Here is a 25,113-nt window from a genome sequence, read left to right on the forward strand (position 1 = left end):
TTTTCGTCTCTTTGATTTTTTTTATGTCTATCGGCACACAATCACAATCACAAATTCTTGGCACGGTTCATTGGAAAAACATCGGTCAACTCGGTATTAAGTCCCAACTGTGGCCATCCCATACCATCGTTTAGGGGATAGCTTTTAGCAGTCCTCCCCGGCTTCGTTATCACCCTGGATGCCGGTGTCATTATAGTAGCTATCCATCAAGCTGCCGGCATTCGCTTTGATCCAGTGATTGATAAAAATTCTTCAAAGGGAAGAGTCCATGTGGGGGCGACTCAGAAAACGGATGCCCGGGAGTGATGGTGTGGTTTGAGAACCGGGAGAGTGTTCAGTCGTTTGTGTTGGTCGTGGCAACGAACGAACGTTGCCTAGAAAGAACGTTCTGCTAGAAATGCTAGAGAAGGCGTAATAAGATTTCTGTTTTGTGTTTTTTAACCTGCATCTACCTTCTGTGGCAGTAAAATTAAAAACGACTTTACGAGAAATTCAATTGAGTGATTTCAATAGTTGAACAACGACTCTATGAGGTTTGGGGTACTTTAGAGCGAACAACCATGGCAGTTCTTTTTTACAAAAAATAAGACTTTTTAAAGCAGAAAAAAAATCTATTTCGTTATAAACAAGGCCTGAAGTCAATTAAAGAATTCTCATCATTCGAATCGTCCTAACAAAACACCGGGCGTCTCCATTTATATTTCTTATGAAAATTATATCAATAAGAAGCAAATGTTATTTTATATCTTGGCAGAGTAATCATGCGGTTTTAGCTTAAGAATTTTCAATTTGATTTTTTGGAATTTTTGTGATTTTTCTTCTCATTTTTAATAATTATATCGATCGTCAAACAAGCTCGATAAACAAAAAAAAAATTGAGCAACAAGAAACACGATCGAAAAATGTGTTGTATGCTGCAAGGATCAGCCATAGCGCACGTTTACGCATCCACTATCTGGCGATAAAAATTATCCTACTTGTTCGCAAAAAAAGGATGGCCAAAACGGGGATGACGTGGGAGGGAACAAGCTAGTGACTGTGTTAAAAGGCAGGTGAGGAAGAATTACCGACACACATACACACACGTCTACTCGTCGTCACGTTTCCTCCCGCCATTATTATTTCGATCTCAAAAGCATAAACCGCGTATGAGTAGCTAAAGAAGAAGCTGAACGAACATCACAAAAGAGCGATGGATCTTTACCACGATATTGGTAAAGGGGAAGCCGTGTGAGTGAGTGCGGAGGGGGGGGCAGAAATTCGTTAATAAATGTTTGCTAAGTATCGCACTCAGCGAAGCGTGATCCGGCAGCTCGCCCCCTCCCTGTAAATGGATGTAACACGCAGGATGAGATGGGAGCGTGAGCATAAAAGATTGATCGAGAGGGTGGATGCGCGGGGGGGGGGGTTGTTGGGGTGGGTAGATAGGTGGAAGCGTTGAGAGCCTTCTGTGATGAGGATGGGGCCAACACTTGGCCAAGAAATTGGTGTAAAGAAAAAGACAAACGAACTAGCAAGAACGGTAATGTGTATCACGTCCTCGAGACATCGGCAAGGACATACAGTGCATGACAAACCGTGTGCAGCGGGTTGTCTACCACTTTTAACAGTTGGTTTTTGGAAAGGTTTTTTGTAAAACGCGTTTTTGTGCGACAATGTTTATAATTCTTTCGAAGATAATTAAAACAGAAAAATCAAAGAACGACTGATTTGCCGCCCACCCTTACACACTGTACGATTTGGGATGCGAACAGCATTGGGCAAGGTACGTGAAGTCAGGGCAGACCCTGCCGCCTCATTCTACCAACTTCCTCCGATGTATGCTTTCCTCCATGTACATGTGCCCTCGCCCCGAGGCACTGAGGACATTCTCATCGCGCGCGCACTACGATACGACATCACCGCGCGATGAGAATGTTGATAATGAATTCTCGGGCGTACAAGAGAAAGAGTGAAAAGGGGCGGGCAAGCGGAAGCGGGAGTGTGTGTGTGTAGGAACGTCGCCAAAGCCATCGTCGACCAAGCGGAAAACAATCGAGAAGAATGGAGCAGTTAACTTTATTAGATGGTGCTTCATGTAAAACGACGCCACCGCTGCTGCTGCTGCTGCTGTTGCTCGCCATGTCGCCATGTGATCCACCGTGGTCGCGCGACGTATGCCGGTGCCGGCCGAATCCCGTAACGCCTGGCTGGCTGCAAGTCAGTGCTTAATTCGACTTTAGAATACAAAAGGCGATGGTGCGGTGGCGACGACGCCTTTTGCACATCCTTGAAGGGTGTTTGTTAGCGTTTTGAGGGGGTTGGGTGGGGGGGGGGGCTTGAGGTGAGCGACTAAGGGATGCTTGACTGCGCTGAAGCACTGTTTCGTCTTGGGGTCGAGTGCTTTCTCGGTTGGCGTTCGCATGGAATGACGCAGCACAAGTTCCTGCCTTACGTCCAACCAGCGCAAACGAGTCTCTTTGGCCCAGCCGGAGCATTTGAAAAGTGATACAAAATATTACAATCTTCGGCGTGTGTGTGTGTGGCTGGGTGGGGGGGAAGTGTATCGTTCACAAATGGACGATGTAGTGCTGAAACAATCGGGGCACATCGGAAGGAATAAAAGAGACTTTTATTATGTTTACCGATCGCCACTTCCGTTTCCATTCCAGGGTTGCGGTTTTTGTGGTACGGTGTTGCACGCGTGCCAATGCATTCTCTGTTGATGTGGATGTGTGTGAGTGTGAGTGTTTATGGTACAAGCAAACAGCAGCAAGCAGTTTTACCGTGCCTGTTTGTCTCTAGCCTTTCTAAGCGTAACCCGTTTGGCGCTGATGCTAGATGACCGTGACGGTTCTCCCGGACTTAAATCTCTGATTAATGTGCACTAAACCGGCAATACAATCCATTCTAAAGTATCGATTAAACCGAGGGGGAGGGCTGTCTTTGTACAGCGATTTGTGGCGTTGATTGTAACACTGTTGATGCTTTGTTTATGTTTTCTCAGCTTATGGCAGCATGGCGATTCGTATTTGGCTGAATGTGTTTGGAGGAGAACATGTTTGATTATCGTAATTAGTGGACGATGAAATAGAGCTCATACTTAACAATGAACCAATTAGCAGGAAAGTTCATGTAGTCTGAAAGTTTGTTATTTTTTTATTAAATCATTAATCCTTTGTTAAGGGAAGTTTTTTTTATGAATTATAATTTTTGTCTCTTTTTGAGTCCTAACAAAAGAACATTCAAACGATTGAACGTGTTATAGAACTCTTGGTATTTTATACATCGCAGAAGAAAACGAATGAAAAGTATGGGATTATATTTGACGTACTAGTTTTTTCCCAATGTTAGGAAGGATTAATAGGTAGGATTGTTTCAAATGGATAGTGGAATGTTTTTTTGTAATAAGGGTTACATGGCTTATAATAATAATGCTTCACCAGAGATTGGTTCCTGTATTCAAGAGAATGAAAAGCCTTTCAGAACTGATGAACATGTTTGGCTGTTATAAAAAATGATATTTTTTATTGTTAATAATTACCTGTAATCCGGATTTCAAATAGAGTCATTTGGCTCATTTTAGACTCACTTCTACATTTTCGTCCACTATCGTTGAGCAGTTATGAGATTTGAAGAATGCAATTAAATTTTTTTTTATATTTAATTATTGCTATGAAGAAGATAATTTTTTTCCAGATAACTTTTTTATCTCAAGCCGTCTAACTCAAAACATAAACAAATAAATAAATAAATAAACTTTTTTTATGTATGTTAAAAATAAATTAGTAACTTTATAATTTATGACTTACGAATTTATCTCAATTAGCTCTAAATGGTTCCATTCATTCTTGAGAAATATTTTTTAAGGTAGTAAATCGCCTCCTTCCTTTGTACAGCGGGAGTAAAAAACAATACTGCCCATTTTTTAAGAAAAAATATGTAAAAAATATTGGAAGGTCCAGTGAACGAGGCGATAACGACACCGATCTTCACTTGGTAGAAGCGAGGATCAAATCCCACCTAGACCGCCTCCACAGGTACGGAGGCCTGACTATATAGCTATAGGCAAAATCAAGTCATAGAGAGCAGAAATGACAGACCGAACCCTTTCGAAGTTTTAGCGTCAAAAGTTCAATAAAATTTAGAAACCTTAGGTTTTAGATATTTAAGAACAAGTTTCCTTTTTTTTAAAATCTCATTACAGGCTCACTCTACTATTCGCAATGTTTTTAAGTTTATGAGGATTTTTTTTAAAGAAAAAGACAAAGCAGTTAAAGAAGAAGTAGTAGAAGAAGAAAAAGATAAGAAAATGAAAAAGAAACGGATGCAAAGTTCATTTTATTTAAGACCAAATTCTTCGTTTGATTTTTTCACCACAATATTGAAAACAGAATTAGAAAATATTTTTTAAAAACTCAACGAGGAATTTATTCTTATTTTTACAATTATATGCAGTTTTCTTAAAGAGTCTTAAACTATTTTCTTCCCTTCAAAAAGAAGCGAGAAATGTAATGCTCGTAAATGTATGCTACACCCTGTATCATAGGCAAACCCATCGCACGATGTTTACATCTATTATTAATATTCATTGTCCAAAAATCTCCACCAACCGGAATCTGTCACGTGCGAGGTTTAATTTTTTTCATCCTGTTTTGCTATGCGTTTTGAAAATTCTTCTTTGCTTGTGTAAGAATTTTCTTACTTACTTACTTACTTATCAGGCGCTACAACCGCTTTGCGGTCTTGGCCTGCTGCAACAGTCCTCAATACCGCTCACGGTTTAGCGCCGTCGTCTGCCAATCCGTAAGAATTTTCATTTTGCGGTAATCGGGGTTCTAAAAATATTGTCCCCCCGTTTGATAGCTGCCTGGATATTTGATATGCCACGGTACTTGCGGGCGATATGAGAAGCGGGCTGACATTATGTCGGTCCTGATGGTTTATTGCATACGGAATGCAGCGTTTATTATCTTGTCCTCGAATAAAGGAGGCTGTTTTATTTTTCGTGCCTTACTCTGAGTGTATTAATCGGATTAGAGTTAGGTGATGTAGCGAATCAACAGGGAATGATTTTTTTGTTCGGTGTGATAAAAATGAGCATGAAGCCCACACAAAGGAAAAGGCCCCATCGAACAGAACTTGTCACGCTGTTCGATTTATTTTCCCTCTCTTTATCCATTTTTGATGGTCACTTTTTTGGGGATGTCAGTGTGTTTGTGTGCGTGTATTCTCACTTGAATTAAATTCCATTGTGCGTGTCCTTTTTTCTAACACGCACCCTCGCTCGGCCTCTCCTAATTCCTGACAATGGCCTCTCCTAAGGACGAACAAACTAGAAGTGCTTTTTATCTCTGTGCGAGCCGAGTGAATCATCTCGATGCTGAAACGATGAAAATGATCCGTAAACGGTGGGAGAAACACTCCAGTGATTTTTTTTTTTAGATCGTACCACCAAACAATGGAAATTCTTGCTCTGAATATCGATGGAGGCGCCTGGTGCGTGTCATTTTTATCCGGGTCGTTTTCACGTTAGAGAGAAGCAAAAAACAGCGAACCATTTAATGGAAATAGAGCTAATGGTTCGATAAACCACGATGGTGATTGGTGAATAATCTAATTACGAGTTTAAATATAGAGAGTAACCCATCGTGGAAGTTATGATTGGAAACTCCATTACAAGTACCGGTTCGAATGAAACTCAATTAAACAGGGTTAATGCCACACAACACCACAAATTTGTAAACCAGCTAACTAGTGAAAGCAGAAAATAGCGTTGCATAAAGGGCATATAGGGCGTGCGTTACGCATCGAATCTAAGTGCTGCCAACCGGTTCACCCAATTTTCTCTCTTACTCTCCCTCTTTTTTTCTTGTTTCAATCGGAGCCTTCACTCAATCAATTTTCCGGTACTTGACGCCCTTTTTTGCCTCTGGCAGGTCTTTTCTGTTTTTGGGGAAATCGTTGTGGAGGACACGGTCGGAATGGATTCGCGTAATGAGCCGTGTTGCTGTCACTGACGTTGGGATTGTTCTTCCAACCCTCCCCACCCCCTCCCCCCACCACCACATATTCTTTTCTCTAGTGGTGCTTCATGTTGATCAGGGAGTGAAAAAAGGGGAAAACTCTTACACCATTTCTTGAACTAGCTGTTGCTCAGATTTTGACTGTGGGAAATGGGTAGGAAGACGAAGTAAAAGAAAAAGATTATGTATTTTTCCCACCCTTCACCCTGGTATTCAACCCCCTCGTCGAGAGCTATTCTCGTTTACTAAATCACTAAATATGGCTGAAAAAAAACAAGGAGGAAAATGATGGGAGGGATCCACTAGTAAACGCTGTCCGTCACACGTCTATCGGGCGTAGAGGATAAACCAGAAGAAAGAAAAAAACCACCACCACCATCACCACCAATGCGGGCGACCACACACATCGATCCGCCGCAGTTAATAAGCGCTAAAGCCACCAGGAAAATTCGGCGGGGTAAGAAAAGATAAAAAGAAAATAAAACCCCAAAAGGGGAAAGAAAATGTATTAGCCGCAGGAAGGTTATGAAAATAAGCAAATTTGTAGCGAAATGACAGCCGCCACACACGCTTGAAATAAGAGGAAGGGGGTGGAGTGAAGGAGGTTGGTTATTGTTATTGTCTATTTTGACAACCGTTAAACGACTGTCAGCTTGCGGTGGGGTCGGTTCTGTTTCCAACCCTCCCACTACCCATCTTCCGCCCCCTCCCCCTACCACCCCTTTGGTTGCCTTAATTTACAAAACTTTTCTGTCAATCGCGCACATTCGCGCACTGTCGTAACAGTTACATCAAAACAACACAATGGAAAGGAAACAAAAAAAAACAGACACGCACACACACACGCAACGAAACTACTAGTTTGCTGTGATGGAACGTATCAAGGGTGTTGTACAAGCCTTACTCCAAGCCTTACTCCCCTTTCCAACAACTCACCCCCTCCCATCACCCTCCGCCTTAATACGCCCGGTGGTTCCCTATACTCATCAGACGATACACCTTCGGCGAAATGCCGCATGACATGCACGAAGGCACTCACGCAGTGCTGAGCGCCCAGCACTCAGGTAGCTCTGCACCACTCACCGGCAAAGCTTCGCAAATCCGACACTGGTCAACAGCCTTGTCTCAGGCATCGAAATGCATGTGTGTGTGTGTACGTAAATGTACTTGCTTGAAGGACGTGAATGACGTTTCGTATTTCAAAAAATTACTTGCATGAAGAAAAAAAAATCCTTACGAAAGAGTAGCCGACAAGATACAACCAACAAGACAAGTTAGTCCGAAAATAGGTAAATAAATGTATTTATACGGTTGTGCGGAAAGGACTTCGTGGTTGACGGGGAGGGAGAGGGGAAAGCAGATAGGAGGGAGAGCGGGTCCGGTCACGTTACTCAGCTGGTGTCGGAAGGCACTCGTTTCCAAGAGTGCCCGTTCGGCTCGGACCGTTTTTTTTTCCTTCTATTGTTGTACGGTTAGGAACGACGAGGCTAAGGGAAGAAGTGGGTACGAGGGGGGGAATGAACGAAAATGGGGGCTCTCTTTTCTTGTAGTTGCCTTCTCACTCCAATTAACTGACGCATAATGAGCCTCGGAGCAGCGTTCGATTCGGGTGCCGGGCGACCGAAGGCGATTGTCGTCGGGACCGAAGCCAGGACCCGGTGAGTGTCCGCCCGTGGGCGGCAATCGTTCGCCACACACACACTCACATACACACACACGAGCAGGATGAGTTTTTACGACGCTAGACGTGCTACTATTCTGCCCTGCCTTACCTTTCATGGACGATTTAGATGTAATCGAGAGCATAAGAGAGAGAGAGAGAGAAGAGGAAAATCGAAGTGTGCAGTAACCACAGTTTGAAAAGCAAGGGGTAAGAGGAAAGGGGAAGGGGGGTCACTCACCAGACCATTGTCTGTCGTGTTTCTTTAGAAGCTTTCGTCCGTTTTTCCTATGAAGCTCGATCTCTCTCTCTCTCTCTCATACTCTCTCGCGGCCTGCTGAATTCCGGTGAGTTCCCGTACCTTTTCGGGTTTTCCTTGTCGATAGGGCACTCACCACCGGGAAGGAGAGGAAGGTGCGGTACGGACAGAGGGGGGGAAACAGGATCGGTACGAGGCCTCTTTTGCACCACTGCAGGTGCGAGCAAAAGAGCCGATCCCGATCCCGAAAAACCGAACTGCGTTCTGCGTTCGAAAACGAAAAAAGCCGTTTTGCCAGCCGTCCCAACCGAGTTGTTCTGTTTTGGTTCTCTGCCCGGCAAGAGCCGCACGGCGCGCGCGAGACACAAGCTGGCCAATTCCGGTAAAGCAAACAAAAGGAGGCAAAAAGTAAAACCACACAACCAAGCGAACACGGCTTCCAGTCGACCAACGGTTGACCCAACGCGGCTCCAGAAAGCGATCAGAGCACAGTACACAATACAGTCGGCCGCGTCGAGTACGGGAGGCTTTTTTTTTTGGTCTACCGGAAACGTGTTTTAACCGTGCGTGTGAAAGCAAACAAACAGAAAAGAAAGCGAACGTTTTTGCTTGTTTTTTGGTGGTGGCTCTTTCGTTCTCAAAAAAGTCCTCAAAGATCGACCAAAGCCACAGAACGTGAGTGTGAAGCGAAACGGGCGATTTAAAAAGGCTGCTGTGGAAAAACAAATGGAGAAAAGGTGCAGTGAAAGCCATCCGATAACAACAAACAAAAATTACGGGCCTGTTTAAGAGACAAAGAAGACGCAGATCACACCACACATCCGCGAACGGTGAATCAGTGGTTTAAATCGAGCAACCGTCGTGTTGAGTCGCGCAGTTTAAGAACATCCGCCTGCAAGTGTTAGTACCGGAGTTTTACCGCAAAGCGGTGAAAAATCAAGAGAGGGGAGAGAGGAAAGGAAGGAAGGAGAGGAAGGGTAGAAGACGTACGACAAATTTGGTGTATGTATGTGGTGTGCCTGTGTGTGCGTGAGTGCCACCAACCGGGTTCTGTTTGTGTGTGTATGTGTGTGTGTTGCCTTTTGTTGTGGCTCGACCTATTGTTCTGGCATCGCGCACCGTTTAAAACCTGTTACTACTACTATTACTTCAGCTACTACTACTGCTATTACTGCTACTACTACTACCACTACCAATAGCTGCTACTTCTGCTACCAACAACCAAAACACGCACATCCATTTCGAAGCGATCTCGATCGGGGTACAACCGTTTCGTATTTGACTGTGCCGTTCAATGTGTGTGCGTGCGTGTGTATGTGTGCGTAAGGAAAACAGGTGGAGGCAGGAGGGGGGAAACAAGACAACCCCCCCCCCTCCCCCTCACTCTTTCTACTACATCATCCTTATCCAAGTCTTCCGGACAGGACTTGGCTGATAATTTTTTTTCTTCTTGGGACCCACTCAAATTTTCCTTTTCGTTTTATTAATTTTTTAATATTATCACTCTACTTTTTCTTTTTCCCGCTGTTGTTCAACCACAATACTATCCAATACTGTCGGTGTGCGTGCGTTTGATCGTTTCATATCGGTTGGGGTCGAACGCAAAAACGCTCGTGAAAGGGGCAATAATAGATTTGTCAGTTACTTTGAGGGAGAGGAGAATGGTTTTTTTTTCGAAGGGGGTATAAAAAGGGGGAGGGAGGAGGTGGTACAGGGAAACAAATCACCTCATCTAAACATGAACTTCAGCTTTCACTATACTCCACGTGTTTCATCGCTTGCTTTGGTGGGAAGAAAATTAAATAATTCCGAGCGATGAAAGAGTGCGATGAACCAAAATGGAGCAGGGATGCAGAAGGGGACGGAAAACAATAAACCCGCCACCTGCCTTCTTTCTCCGTTTTCCCCCACCTCCTCCTTCGTCAATCGGGAAAAGTAGAATGGGGAACATACCTTCGCATGAAGCCAGCCCTCATTCACTCAGCTTAATCGCCGCTTTTCCACCAACCTCCCCCCCCTCTCCCTAAAGCTCCTACCCCTGCCCCCCCGTCCATGTTTCTATCCCCCAACCCCAACCACCGAACAACGTAAGGTCCCTGGTTGCAAGAGTGTATTGGTGTCCGGTGTTTGCTTGAGGTCCTACGTGACGGTTATATAGGGGTGGGTTTTTACCCCCATCCCCTTGTCACACCACGCGCCCCACCCCCTCTCTCCCACCTTCTTCTAGTAGTAGTTTGCTTTGGACTGGCGCGTTAAACGTTGACGATTGCGGACACTAATAATGTGACCACACAAATACACACTCTCATACGAACACAAACACACGGACATGCTGGTTTGATGGTATCGGATGGGACAGAACAACTTACCCATGCATTTATTAATTATTGTTTTTCACCTTTTTTTTCCTTCTCTATATGTTTTCGTTCAGTAAATTCGAGTGAGGTTCGCCATTTTGTTGTGTGATCGAAAGCGAGTCCGATAAAATGGGTCTATTTAAGGTTTCTCATGGAGGATAGAAGAAAAATAAAAAGAGTCAATACATGTGCAATTTTAAGTTAATACATATACAAAAGCCCTCTTATAACTAAACGCACGCACGCAAACACACACACACAGAAGCGCAACGGAAAAAGGACCTCAAAAAAAGGGTGAATAGCCAAGGAAAGGGGTAGCAGTAAGTGAATATGGGAAACAAAACGGGAAACGAAAGTGTTAAAACAAGTGTGTATCTTTGATTGTATGTAAGTGTGTGTGTGTACCTTTGTGCCTTCCTCTGTATGCGTGTGTTGGAGTGTAGAGCAATCATTCGTCAATCAACCGCATCGAGCAACCGATCAGCAAAAACCGATTTTAACTCCACAAGCAAACAAACAACCGACCTGGAACCGTATGCATTACGCGTACGAACGTGAAACGGGGGAAAAAAATGGTGGCGGTACGGCTGTGTATGGGTAGCGGTATACAGCTAGCGGGCGATAGAGCGAGCGACCAGTGCAGAGCAAGCCGAAGCTTTTCGGACCTTACTGACCGAGCTTATTTGACCTCTTCCCTCGATGAAAAATAGTTTTCCCCTTTTTCCCTAGAACCCAAAAAAATAAAATGACAACAAATGCTCATACCACATATATACCTTTACGCCAGGATGTCAAGCATAACGCGCAGTATATCGCGTTCCAGTTCGTGGTCAGCTTTCTTTTCCGGGGAAAAGCCGGCGAGCGGGACAGTTTGATAGTTTTCTCTTCCCTTCCCGGGGGTGGAAAAAATGGAGAGGGAGGGGGGGGGGGTGAGGGAAAGCTGTGACATTGTTCAACACAAACTTTCCCACACGCGCACACAGCGAAACATTCATCTATTTCTATTCTCGGCGTGAGCTTCTTGGCAAGGATCTTGCCTGCCAAGGTCCTGCCAGCCATTCTTGTTCGGTCCACAAAATGCCGGGGTTTGATTTGAGGTCAGAGGGGCTTTCCGTTGCGACTACTGCTGGTTCATGGCAGTAAGATCGAAGCATGATTTACGACAGCATTCGACGGGTGGACGTGCAAAAGGGATAATCCCGTTTGCCTTTCGATGGCAAAGTGAAGTGATGCCACTGCATAAGGCTTCGGTCACTTTCAAGGGGGTTGATTTTTCAAACTTCCTTTTCTCTTTCCAGCTAATCCTGATTTTTTGTTCAAGCTTGAAGATCATGTTTCATACACACACACACCCACACAGACTCTGTAGAAACGATCTTGGCTGTCAGGGAAAAGGAAAAAAACCAGCAGCCAAAAAGCACACGGCGTACCCGGCTCTTGACCTCGACAAAGAAAAAAACTTCCCTCCGAATGGAAGCAATATGCCAGAGTTCAACACCGTGCTCCGGTGAATGCGGTGACTGCGACGGTTTCCGGTGTAACGGTCAAGGCGGAATATTGATTCCGAAGTCAGCCCTTCCAAGACCGACCGACCGAGCAAGCGTTGAAAGAGAGAACGGAACCGAAACCTTATGGTCTCTGCTGCTGCTGCTGCTGAAGACGTGTGGTGTGTAGCATGCGCAATTACTGCCCACTGTCAGAATTCATCCCACTGGTTTTTTTGTGGGTCTTGGCTATTTTTTTCGTTAAAGTGTACCGTCGTTCGTTAGGTTGCAGGTTTGGTTGTATCCGAGTATTTTTTTTCCTGTCTCGAAACCAATATTCCAATGGCTGCACCAGAGCGTCACCTTCTATGGTAGCCGTTGCAGAAGGGTAAGGGTTTCGCAAAATAAGGTCACCTCGAATGGGGTACACTTTTAAAAATGGGGCTGCCTGTGGCTGTACAGTGAAGGCACCCAAGAGTGCAAGCAGTTCAATCGATGCGAGTAACGAATGCGGTGGTGCTGCCGAATATTTTAAAGATTCATTTTCTAGCTCGTGGGCTAGTGCATCCGGGTCCGCCGCTCGTGGTCTTCAAATGTCGGTATAAATTTATTTTCCAATGGGATGATTTTGGTAATAGAATCGATTGAGTTACCATAGGTAAGCGCTGATGGAGTGTTGAAGGTTTTCCGATGGTTGTTAGCGTGTGACGAGATCTACATGACGCTTGAAACGTGTCCTACACGAGATGGTCATGCTTTTCGATTTACTTACTATCGAAAGACGCCGTTTAAATAGGTGCTTTCTCGAAGACAAGAGACTTGAAAGCGATTTACAATCGATTTGGGTGGATCACGACTGCACTGTAATGCAGTTCACTATCAAGGTGACCTCATGTTTTTGGGGAAGTCAATGTTTTATACGACAGACATTCAGATACCTCCCATAAAACATATTTGTCCGGGCTCGTTTGAATGCAAAGTTGTACTTCTTCATGCCAAAAATAAAAAAACATCGATGGAGGCGCCTAGTAGCTCTGGCGATTTTAGGGGTTGAAGTAAAAAAAACCTTGAACAACTTTTTTTGTTAATAAGTGACTGCATTTTCGTGTTGTTGAGAGCTTTATACAATTCATCAAAATTTAATTGAAAATTTTAAAGCAACAAAATTAAAAATAAAACAAAACATGAAACCCTCCTCTCTGCAGTCTTGTGAAAGAGGTGTGAAGATCGATTCTTGGAATAATGGTTCTATTTATTCGAGCGCTTTCTATATCAAAACATGCATGATTTATAGATCAAAAATGAGTTTAAGGGATTTCTTCTTTTAAAAGAAGCACATTATGTTATGCAGATCAATTTATTTAACCTAAAGCCTGCATTAGAGATTTGTCAACCGTGTTCGTTCCATTCCACTGGTGCTTTTGTGGAGCTTTGCCAAGTGGGGCGTTCACGATCAGAACATTAAGCAATTTCTTTATTCTGTTGTTCAGGATTTGTACTGCAATATGTTTGAACTTCCATTTTATAGGAGTTGAAGTATTTTGTTACGGGTTCAAAGCAATCCGTATTTCTTTGATCGGTACAAAAGCTAGAACTTTATTAGAATATTTTGGAAAGAAAAATCATATTTTATACATTTTCTGTGAGTGAACAACATAGGTAAAAAAGTATTGGCTTGCTCATTTAATTGCCAAACATAAAAACAGCACACCGAAATGAAACAACAAATGGTATTCAGTGGAGTGTAACGCTTCGTAACGCTTTTTTTTTTAAAAGGTGTATTGTTTTTAGGTTGAACAACCACGACTTTACCGTATCGAATCGATTTTTGATGCTATGCATACTGATCAGATTCCTTTTTATTACTTCCCGGACTTCCTTCTTTACGCTTTTCTGCAAGAAGTTGCATTACAAAATCTTTCAGATGCGCCTCGAGGTATGCAATGCGCTAGATAGTATTATATATCTTGAAGATTGATAAACCTTCTTTCAGTACGATTTAAACCAGGATAATTTATTTTTTTAAATTGAATCTTTAATAGGATATGTGGTAGATAAAATCTCTTGTTGAAGGAACACATTTATTTTTCCATTTTGTTAATCATCCATCGAGTTGATTGCTAGTTATCACCTAGATTAATGGTTTATTTCATGCAGCAATAACCAGCAGCTTCATAATAAAACATCAATTTCATTTGAATTCATCACTCAGCTCGATGAAGCAGATGCATTTAAGGTTCTCTCGACTACGCCTAATGATATGCAATACACTAGTCATTACTATCCATCTAGCAGATGAAGCAAATCCAATTTCTTAACATTTGCTATAAAAAGGTATCGTTAAATACGGTTTAAGGAACGAAAACTTAGCGCGGTAGATGCAACAGCGGCACCGGCCTTCACACGGCAGGACTGGGGTTCAAATCTCATCTTGGCCGCTACCACATAGTGAGGACTGACTATCCAACTATGCGGTATCAATAAGTATGGTAAGCCAGAAATGGCAGACATGACTGAAACAGGTGGTTAGGTCAATAAAGAAGAAGAAGATTAGAGGGAAAAAATACTCCCTCAATTTAATCTCAGATCTGCTGATAAAATTTCTCATCAAAATTGTTTACTCATTTCGATGAAGAGTTACTCTAATATCTTTCCCAAATGCGCCTTAAGCTATGCAACACGCTGGACATTATTACTCAGAGAGCAGTTTGGTAAGCTCTATTTTCATAATGTTTTCCATAAAATAATTGCTTTTGAAGTACACTTTATAGATAGGTTTATAACCTTATGAAGTCATTTTAATTCCAATCAGTTCCCCGTAGTTTTAGTGTAAATAAAATCTCTTCGTACCGTGCTCCGTGTTCGTGGCCTCGGCTGCGTAAAGAGGGAATAAAATCATTGTTGAATTGGATGAAATGACAGTGGCCAGCAGTTAAAGACTTTAAACAACCCTCCTAGTCCAACTCGATCAATCAAGCCACCTCCGCACTTTTCTCTCTCTCTCTCACTCTCTCCTTTTCGCCCCATTTCTGATAGGAGTGAGGATGGTGGCACGTGATTTTGCGTTAAATAAAATGACCTCCGTCCCTGACCGAAGCTGCCGGGAGTGGGGCTTTTCCTTTAATGGTGAAAAAAAAAGAGGGAGCATCAGTGTTGGCACGTACACCGATCCACCCAATTTAAACAGAAGGCAAAAGCAGCGCGAAAAGCAAACTCCTAGTACGCGGTCGAGGTCCTGGACACGTCGGTATCCCGTAAAAACCACACGCGGGCACTTAAACGATCCACCGTCGTCAGGTGAACGAGGCTCCGATGGCTACGGGTCTTTGAAATGTTACGGGCACTTGAGATGCTTCGTGGCGGGAGGGGGGGGGGGGGTGATGGAGGAGGCGGGCGAGTGTCATTTCCTCCATAGTTTGATTTCTTCAAATCGAGGTTTGTTCAACGAAGTTAAGCAATAAGAAGAGGTAGAAAAACCCACAGCAGAAAATCCTCGATCGGCATGTCCTTCGTACAGTTCGTTGTGTTTAACTGTCTTTTGAGTACGTTATGCGCTCGAATGTTTAAAAAAAAGTGAGGCGGAGGAGAAAAGCTAACGATACGGTCGCTAAAAGGATTTGCTCCGATTTTCTTATCCTTTTCTGTCTCGCTCTCCTTCACTCTCTCTCTCTCTCTTTCTCTCTCTCTCTTTCTCACTCCGTTCTCTGCGTCGGTTGTGCCGTGTGTATGGATGGCCAAACGGAAATTCCACCAAGTCATCCGCATTGCGAACGAACGGTCGCACGCGCTGGAAATAGGCGACCGGAACGAAGGCGCGCGCGACCGTTAGAGTAAACATGAAAAATAGCGAATGACGCAGTGTGAACGAATGCAGCGAACGAACAGCAGAACGGATCACCGAAGAAAAGGAAATGGCAAATAGTGAAAGAAAAAAAAAGAACAGGAAAAAACCACCATGAAATCAAATTGCCGATTTAGTCACCCTCGACCGCAACGCAAAGCGAAATGTTCGTTCCGGCTGGTGCGTGTGCTTTTTCTGCTTCTTCCTCCCGCGTTCGCGTGCCATTATCCGGGCTTTTCCCCTGTTTATTCCACCCCCGACCCGCTCGTACCACCCACGGAGGATAAAACGCGATGTTGAAAAGTGATTAATGTGATAAAAAAGGAAACTGATAAAAGACCCTTTCCGACCACCAAAAACCTCCCACACCTTCCACCCTCCCAACCGCCCTGCACACTCTTCTTAAGCAGTGTGAAGGGTTGAAGCATAAGATGAGACAGCTGAAATTAGAATTCTCCCGCAAACGAGAACCCATTTCTTCAAACCTCCATCCCTTTCCCCCTTCTATTCTTGGTATTGAGTAGGGTGCAAATGGTTGTGGGGGGAAGAGAGATGGGCGGGTGTTCTCCAATTTCCACCCGAAAAGCTTTAAATGGTGAGTCAGAATGAGAGATTACAACGGGATAACACGGATCCGATTCCACGAACCGTATACGCAAATGTGTTCTGACTGGGGGCAGGGGTGAAAAACCCTTCTCTCCTCTACCCTCCCACCCCATTTTGGGGGGGTGGTAATAGGTTTCATTTTCTCATGTCTCGTATTTGAATGGAGGGAGCAAAACAGACAACAACAAAAAAAAAACAACCCCAATCCCCTTATTTCGGCTACTAACGACTAGCAATTGGGTGGTGGTAAAGAGAAGGAGACGGGGTGGAGGGGGGGAGAAATTGAAAAGGGAGGGAAAATGTTTTTATTTGAGGATGAGTGTGACCTACCGAACAGTGTGCCCCATTAGATGTATGACAGTTTTTTTTAAATCTTCATTCCACAATGCAGTTTGCAGTTTTAATGCTGCTTTACTTTACGTCAGATAAAGCACGAGAGAGAGAGAGAGAGAGAGAGAGAGAGAGAGAAAAGAGAGATGGCGTTTCACTCTTATCGAATTCAATCATCTTTATCACCTTTCATCTGTTTGAAGTTTCCGGGTGGAGTGTTTTTTGTTTCGTTGTGGGCATCATTCTCTTTTTCAAAAAAAGGGAGGGAGTCATTTATTTCTTCCTTCAACCTTTCCAATTATTTCCTACAGTGCTGTAGATAATATTTTGTTACCGGCCCGCTGGTCACCAATAAGTTCTCAGCTACATCGTGTTTTTGCACAGTGGTAAATTTGCACAGGAAAGCCTGAATTTCTTTCCAAATCGATAGTGGATTGTTGGAAACTTGTTGGGACACTTTCCAATCATATAATGGAACATTTTGAGTAGTAACGAGAAACTACAGGACTGTCATAATAACCATGCTAATCTTGCCTGCAAGATTCCATTATATGAGTGCAAAGGATTTATAACTGGATTGCAAAGGCGTTGAATATCTTGAATGCGTGGTTTATTTTTGTTTTCACGGTTGGATTTGTTGCTCTGAAATTAAACCTTTATAAAGCATCTTCAGTTAAAGCATCTTAACTTTGAAGCTGGATGGGAAACTCTCAGGATTCTTTTTGATACCTTTAAATCGCTCAGAACAGCAATACGGCCAGGTCGTTCTTTATGAATAAAAAAAATAGCTCAGAACCAAAGGGAAATATGTTTCTTCTTCACGTGGATCTTTACGAGGGTCTTTCCGACACCCTGACATAGTCTGAGAACGTAGACTTTCCTGATCTTACAAACTCTTCTATATAGCAGAAGCTTCTCTACTGCAAAGCTTGAGTTGGTGATCAACGAAGTAAAAAACAAATTGATTGATGGTAAAAGCCAAGTCCTGACACCGTTGAAGTCGTTCATAACTTCGGCTGTATTGGATCAAAAGTCAACACCGTCTGAAAGCTGCGATTGTATAGGACATCTCAGTTCTAAGACTCTCATTCCTCTTGGATGCGGATTCAAGGAGAAAGAGATAAGGATGATGCGTGTGCTCTGTAAGTGTGGAAGGATAATGACGAATCATAAGCTTTCTGAGACTCACCGGGTTCCTGTTGAGCTTGTCATGTCATGAAAATTTCACCAGACAACACCTAACGTAAAATCTTCTTATAGCTTTCCCCAAGGATAGAGGAGAGGTGGTAGTCCCAGATGAGAATTGAGATTAAGTGATGGCGTTGATATCAGATACGTCGGGGTACTTGACTGCCATTTTTTTTTAAAGATCAGCCGACGATGTATTGGAAAACAATGGATAAAATCAATAAACCCTCGCGATTTTGTTCCATAATTATCTTAATATCACTAATTTTACTTAGAATTCAAAATAGTTTCAAATCAAAGCAAAACTTATGTCCACCCATCAAATCAATGTGCACCGTACCGATGAGTGATAGAATCGATTTGGGGCAGCAAAGCATTCTGCACGCCGGTTCGGTCGGAGGCGCTTTGAATCGGTTCAATTTTTTCTATTTGAATATTCCTTTCTTTCCAATTTCCCATGGTTTTTCTTCCTCTTTTTCTTGTGCTGTCTCGAATTGTGAAAAACCCGAACCAAAAAAAAATCGGAGAAGAACGGAGACGAAAGAAAGAAATGCAAATGGTGCGTCAAAACGTAATAAGAGACACCCCAAGCATGAGGGTGGAGTTCACCACCCAAGGGAGGGAGGAGGGATTACTGTTCGACCATATAATGCAAATAGGAGATGCAGAGGGGTGAGATGCAAGCAAAAAATGGGGTGAAGGGGGGCTGGCTCGCTCGGAAATGCTGATGGGAAATCATTTATTAATCGGATTTTTCCAACAAAACTTCTCCGTTTGGGTGCTTTTTCGTCTGCCCCTTTTTTGCGCTGGCTTTCCTTTTACTTCTTGTTGCTCGATTCCCCTTTCCCTCTTGTTTGAGCCCAAACTATTACATCATCAATGTTTGTGAATGTGTGTGTGTGCATTTGTGGTAAGCAGCAGCTGAAAGAGCTGTGAATAAGTTAATAAATGGCATCAGCATTCGTCGTCGTCTTCGTCGCCGCCACTTTTCACAGTATTTTCCGGGAGGGCGATGGGACTGGCGGAAGATCTCCACTCAGTGAGAGTGAGGGTTTTCTTTATTATCCAGGCAGGCAGGAATAAGCTTAGCTTCATTTTTCAGTCTCGAAAAAAAATGATAATATAAACAGCTTAAGAGAGAGAGAGAAAGGCAAAAGGGAAAACTTTGCAAAAGAAAAGTTGTCGCTGTCGCTGTTTGTGCGCCAAAATAACCATCAGACGTGGGAGTTGTGGCGTGTGGTTCTGTTTTTCCGGGATGTTCGTCTTTGTTTTTACGCTTTTCCCGGCAAGCTGGATATAATTTGGTCACCCCAACCCTTCACTTGCCTACTTGCGGCCCGATTTTCGTTTTGGCCGATGAGGAAAATTCACCACAAGTGCCACAAGTTGATTGTTTTGTTTTTGGTCTTCCCCCAGCATCAGCTCCAGCATGTGTCAGCATGTGTGTTTCGTTTAGCTTTTCTTCGAATCTTAACCACCAATCGGGTTGTTCGCTGTGGGGCAGCGCTGTTTGCCGATTGTTGTTTGCGAATGTTTACCGATTTGCAATATGTTTTCCAATCAACCTTCGCACTGCGTGTGTGCGTGCGTGTGAGGAAAAGGGTTTGAGTGAATTGGATCGAAAAGTTCCGAATCTGGAACACCTACCGGAGCTCAGCAGGTGCAAACTAGGCCAAGCACGGTCAGATATTCGAACAACGCGAAACCATTCCGAACGGCTTCCGGGCTTGATCACACCCCCTGTGACCCCCTGTGACCCCCGGGGGGGGGGGTGGACTTGATTTTGCCAACCAACACCGTACCGCAAATGAGCATCCCCGAAATCAATCCAATTGTTTTTTCGTATTTGGCGAAAAAAAGGATATTGCGCCTTAAGGTATGCAACACCCCAAGCCATGTGGAGGGATTGTAGTTTATCAGTGCCGGACTACGGGCCGTCTGTTTCACGCGTCCCGTTTTCGACCGTAATGAAATGAAACAAACACGCCAGACACGGGTGTTGAATAGTCAATCCTTTTTCCGACCATAGCTGCCAAACCGAGCTGTCCCCGTATTGGATGTAATGCTCGAGCAGGTCCGCATACACGACACACGTTTGCCGTTGCATTTTCGGCTGCGTTTGTCGCACAACCCGTTGGGGCTTCCTTTTTTCTTTCCTTCTCGTATGTGGGTGTGTATCCGTTTTCCGGCTTCCGGTCTAATTACGAAACCATCCGCTCGTGCAGCTCTTCCTGCAGCATTTTAATTACGGTGCGTAATGAAAAGTTTTCGGTGGAAGGCGGCAAAATTGTGCACGTACCGGAATGGACATTTAGCAAAATGAGAAATCATATTGCTGTACATCATTGACAGTGAATGGAAAGCCTTGTCTGCACTGCCGACAACGGGGTGCTCGCACATGTGTGCTGCAGGGGTTTTGCTGAGCGGTGTTGACAGTAGCGCTCGCTGTGTTGAAGATTGAAATGAGTTTGGTAAATGGGGGGAGGGAATATAATTAATTGATAGACGTTAAGGTGAGTTTGAAACACTTTTCTGATAAGGAAAAGTCAATTGGAATGATTGATAGCGTGGTTAATAAATTATTTAATTCCCATTACTTAAGGGTGGTTTTAAGTCCTTATGCTTCATTGAGTATAATATGATTGAGATTGATTGCTTTCGAGCACGGTAAATTTCGAACATTGATTTAACTTAAGGTGACTTTAAGGTACTATTTGTTGTAAAGAAAATGCCCTTATGGGATGATTTATAGCAAGCTAATGAAATTATTTGATTCGATATTCTTCAAGGCGATTTTAAGGCCATGTACGGCATTTAATCGAAACATATTAAGATTGATTAAGCTCTGAAGCTCATTGTATATCGAATGTCAATCATTTTTAGAAGATATTAAAGCATTATTCCTGTTGAACAATCGCTTGTTTGGAATGAGGTATAGCGAGAATTTAAATGTATCCTAAGTCCCGAAACCGACCTCCTCAAGATCAGCGCTCAAATTCCATCCAGACTGACTCTCCGTACTTACGACTGACTATCCAGCTGCGGGTAAAATCAAGTCACGGAAAGCCAAAAAATGGTAGGACAAGCTCTCTCGAGGTTTTTTGCAAACGTTAAGGCATTGGGCTTTATCTAAATTGATTGTGATAGAGCTCAACACATTGCAATATCGACAGAGCTCGAGTAGAGTTTATTGAATAGTAAATGCTTTTAATAAATTCTTGTGAGCAACAATACATTTTGATATTGATTTTAAGACAGAAAAAGAATGTTTAAAAGAATGTTCATTTATGGGATAACAGATGGCAGGCTGATAAAAATATTTTATTTTATTTTTAATTATGACGGTTTGAAGCCATATTGTTCGCATGTGATGACGAATTACAAATTTATAACAAAATTATTGAAGTTCAAATAATTTAAGTTGATAAAAAGGCTTGATGTTCAGTTAGAAATAACTGTTTTTCCTTGATTACTAAAGACATATCCAGGATTGCCAATAATCTTTATTTACACCTTACAAGACCGGGTAAAGATGTTTTATAGCGTGACCGACGGCTGACACGTTTCCTGACGGTAGCATTTATATCACGTCGTCGATGAATTTTTAATATATTAAAACCCATGTATTTACCACACGAGGGCACTGATGTGTGACATGCATCTCCACCGCCTTCAAGGTATTGTTGTACTTTACCAAAATTAATGTTATGAAGCTTACCGATGTCTCCTAAGCCCTCGATACTAATCAGCCGACAAGGAAAACCCTGCACTTTGCGTCCCTGCTTAGATGAAGACAAAGCATCCTTTGAGGAAATACAGATCCCGGTGTGCAAAGTCAGCATCCGCTGCCACACCGAACGCACATTCTACGCACGCTGGCAGCACACGAGAGCACTGGGAATGAACACGACACGCACACAAACACAAACACCCTCGTTTTGGGATGGTACAGGGTAAACAGGCGTGTGAAGCTAGGGGAACGAACGGTAACGCTGTTCGTGACTCTGCATTGCAACAAGCATGTTGTTTAGCCATTTTGAACCGGGCCAAAATGGGGAGCGTTTGCCGGCGGAAGGCAAAAAACATTCCATCATGCACCACGAAACTGCACCATTGCAAAACCCGGTAAAGTTTAGTGAGAAAATAGGTGATTGGGAGCAGGGGGAGGGGGAAAGGGGGGTGGGGGGGTGGGGATAGGAGGGAAGGTCAGGTGGGGGGGGGGGAGGAGGGGTTAGTTTTACTAGCCCCTCGATGACAAACTTCGCCATTTTGTGGTGCAACCGAGCCAGGGATAAAGGAAGAAAGGGAGAGAGAGAGAGAGAGAGAGAGATAGAGAAAGGGGTGAACTACTGACGCTAATGACGAACAAGTTGAGGGGTGTCTTTCTGCAAGCCCGTGTATGTATATGTGTGTGTGTGTGTGCAAAGAAAGGAGGGCTGTGTGTAGAGCATCCATTGCACCAGTGTGTAGTGTCGAAGTTTGTGTAGCGACTGCTGCAGGCAGCATTAATTGCTTCGCCTTCGGTCCCTGCTGCCAAGGCTGCAACTCGACGCCCGTTGCACTTCCATTCCTGTTTTCCAAGGCATCGATGGCCGTGAGAGTGTGATGTGGTACCGCAAGTATCCGAAATGTTTTAGCAGCAACTATCCCGAGCTGCAGTTTCAAGCGAACTAACTTTTCGGGTTGGCTCCACATCCATCAGTTCCTCCCAAACCCCTTCTCTCATCCCCAAACCCCCCCCCCGCCTTCTGCTCCCTTGAAGAAAAACTATAACCATCATCACCAAGGGACAGAAGCTGGTTTGCCGTCATCGTGTGGCAATTCTCGATGAGCGAGAATAGATTTTCCAACCCCATTTTACCCTGGCATGTGTGGCTATGTGTGTGCGTGTGTGTGTGTGTATGCGCGCGTGTCTTGCCCTAACACCCAACCCCCCCTCCACCCATACCACCCCCCCCCCCTTCCCTTACAACACAGCAAAAAGGCACACGGCGTGAAGCCTTATGTAACGTGCTTGCTCAAACAAAAGCACCCGCCAACCCATTGGTGCGAAGGTCCAAAATAAGAAGGGCCCTCTAGTGCCGAGAGTAACGGACGCGCGCGCGCGCCATCTTGGTGCCGCCATGCTTAACTGTGTTTGTGTGTGTGTGTCCTCTCGCTTTCCCCCTCACGACTGGTGAAGTTATATATCGTTTAAGGGTAGCGCAAAATAAAAAAAAACCTCAAAAACCTGTTTGCAAAATCATCCTTAAAGTGGATAAAGTCACACACACACACACGCGCGGCGTGAGACACCCCAGTTTAGCATGATTCGAAACTCGAAGCGGACGCCTGGTGTTTCGTGTAATTTCGACTGAGGGAAAACAAAGCTTCGAATGATTAGCCAACGATAGCGAACGAGGTTCGAACGTAAAAAAAGGGCACAACCTTAAAGCGGTCGAAAAACCGTGTTTTGGGTTGACGTACAACAAAAAACCCACAAACACACATACACCCGCCTTACGTAATGTCACCGATCGATGTTATTCGCTTTAGTTTTTTATGCTTGGCCTTTTGGCGGGCGGTGTATGGCAGAGAAAAGAGAGGAACACTGACCAGGAGGGTTTTTTCCAAGTTTAATTACCTTTCCCCCCCCCCCACCCCTGTTGGTCAAAGTTCCTGTGACTCACTAAATGTGTCGTACGGTATGGAACGGATTTTGTTGTTGTCGAACCCCCTTTCACAAGAGGCGAACCCCCTTTCACAAGAAGGGGTTCGTCTCTTGCTCATTGAATCAAAACTGCTGTTCTTATTTGCTTTAGAATTTCGAAAAAAAACCTTTTTTAACTCTCCATTTAATCTGGTTGTACACACACACGCACTAGTGAGCTGTGAAAAGCTACCGACATTCAACGCAGAGAATAATTCATTTTTTCGCTAGACTGTAGACCACTGCATCACGTGCCCTTTTTTTTCGCATCGATGATCGATCACTTGCCGCGTCGGGGCTCGCGGAAAATAGGAAAAAAGAAGAAGAAGCGAACACGGAAAAGCAAGCGAAACACTCCCCCCGCCACTCGAAGGCTCGGGGTCGGTTTCGGGTATGTGACTTTCGGTTAGTGGCGGCGGCTGTTCAGGGAGGAGGTTGTGAAAGAGAGGGAGAAGGGCAGCGGGGGGAGAGTATTCGAAGTGCCAAAAAATATGCAAACACTCTTGGCAGTGAAATTCCGCAGTGAAGTGAACAGTAAAGCCGAGTCCGAAGAATCCCCCCCCCCCCCGCCTTTCGAACCAATTTCTGTCTCAGTGTGTGTGTGTGTGTGGGCTCTATGGTAAGGATAGGAGAGAGGAAAGAGTGACGGTGGTGGTGATGGTGGTTACCGAACGGGGTGATGATTTAATATGCCATGTGGTTGCGTTTGCCAAAACCCACCCCCCTTTCCACCAACCCCCCCCCCCCCCTTCCCACCCCTTCCGAGTAACAGGAGCCTGAACGCGTCGGAAAGTCGCCCAGTTCGGACGAGTCCCGGTGCCGAGATGCCGTGGACAGCATAAATTAGAATTTTCATCAGCTAGCGAGTCGTCCGTCTCGGGCCCCGGGCATTCCTTTCCGCTTCCACCCACGGGGCAACTGGCAAGATTGGCAACTTTCCTACTTGCCGGCTGCTGGACCGTTGGCACCGGCGAGAAAGTTTTACCGTTCACACCCCCGGTTCGGGCTCATACCCACGAATCTTTTCCGGGGCAAAGGCAAAATTACTGGCAACCGGGGAGTTTGATAATGATGATGATGATAATGTTCCGAGTGAGCCGATGGTGAAGCGCGGATGGTGGATGGTCGCCCGCTGGGGAGCCGGAACCCATGGCCATGGAAACGGCTAATTAAAATTCAATCGCTTCGAAAAACTTCACCGAGCTTTTCCCCGGTTGCGAGCAGGCAAAAGGAATTTTGTTTCGCTTAACAAGCCACCTCCTGGCAGTCTTTATGTATCGGAGGAAGTAGATTATTTTGCTAGTTCGCTTTTCTACTTAAGGATATCAGGATGGTTTTACTCAATTAAAAGTAAAATATTTTAATGCAGTTTTTCCTTCCTTCTTCGTTCTGTCATACATCTGCAATCACGCAATGTTGTCTTCTCCTTTTATTCGGTCACTTTGTTTAATTAGTGCACGGAAATGGGTTTGTGTTTTCTTTCCTTCGGTCGAATCAAAGCGTTGAGCATTTTTATAAAGAAACAAGTGAGAGCAAACTCTGGCAAGCACAGGAGCGCTGGAAGTTGGCAGCAAAGTGATACAAATCCCAATTGGTATGAATTTTAATCGTTTCTTCGCACCAAACGATGCTTTCATCGGTATCGAGCGAGAGATTTCTAAACGGCTAGCGGCGAAAGAAGAGTAGCAAATGAG

The 25,113-nt window shown here is 44.2% G+C and overlaps 1 protein-coding gene across 8 annotated transcripts in view; it reads left to right on the forward strand.

Moving 5' to 3' along the window:
• The window catches only part of LOC118507132 (potassium voltage-gated channel protein Shaker), a 175,520-nt gene that overhangs the window by 48,226 nt on the left and 102,181 nt on the right, over positions 1 to 25,113 (forward strand). The window contains exon 1 of one of the 8 annotated variants that reach the window (XM_036045198.1): positions 8,209 to 8,306. The exons of the other annotated variants lie outside the window; for them this stretch is intronic. The gene's annotated coding sequence lies outside the window, so the exon portion shown is untranslated. Of the gene's footprint in view, positions 1 to 8,208; positions 8,307 to 25,113 lie in introns of those variants that run through there. 8 annotated transcript variants of the gene reach the window in all.

Source organism: Anopheles stephensi, chromosome X (assembly GCF_013141755.1).
Source record: "Anopheles stephensi strain Indian chromosome X, UCI_ANSTEP_V1.0, whole genome shotgun sequence".
Classification (NCBI taxonomy): Eukaryota; Metazoa; Arthropoda; class Insecta; order Diptera; family Culicidae; genus Anopheles; species Anopheles stephensi.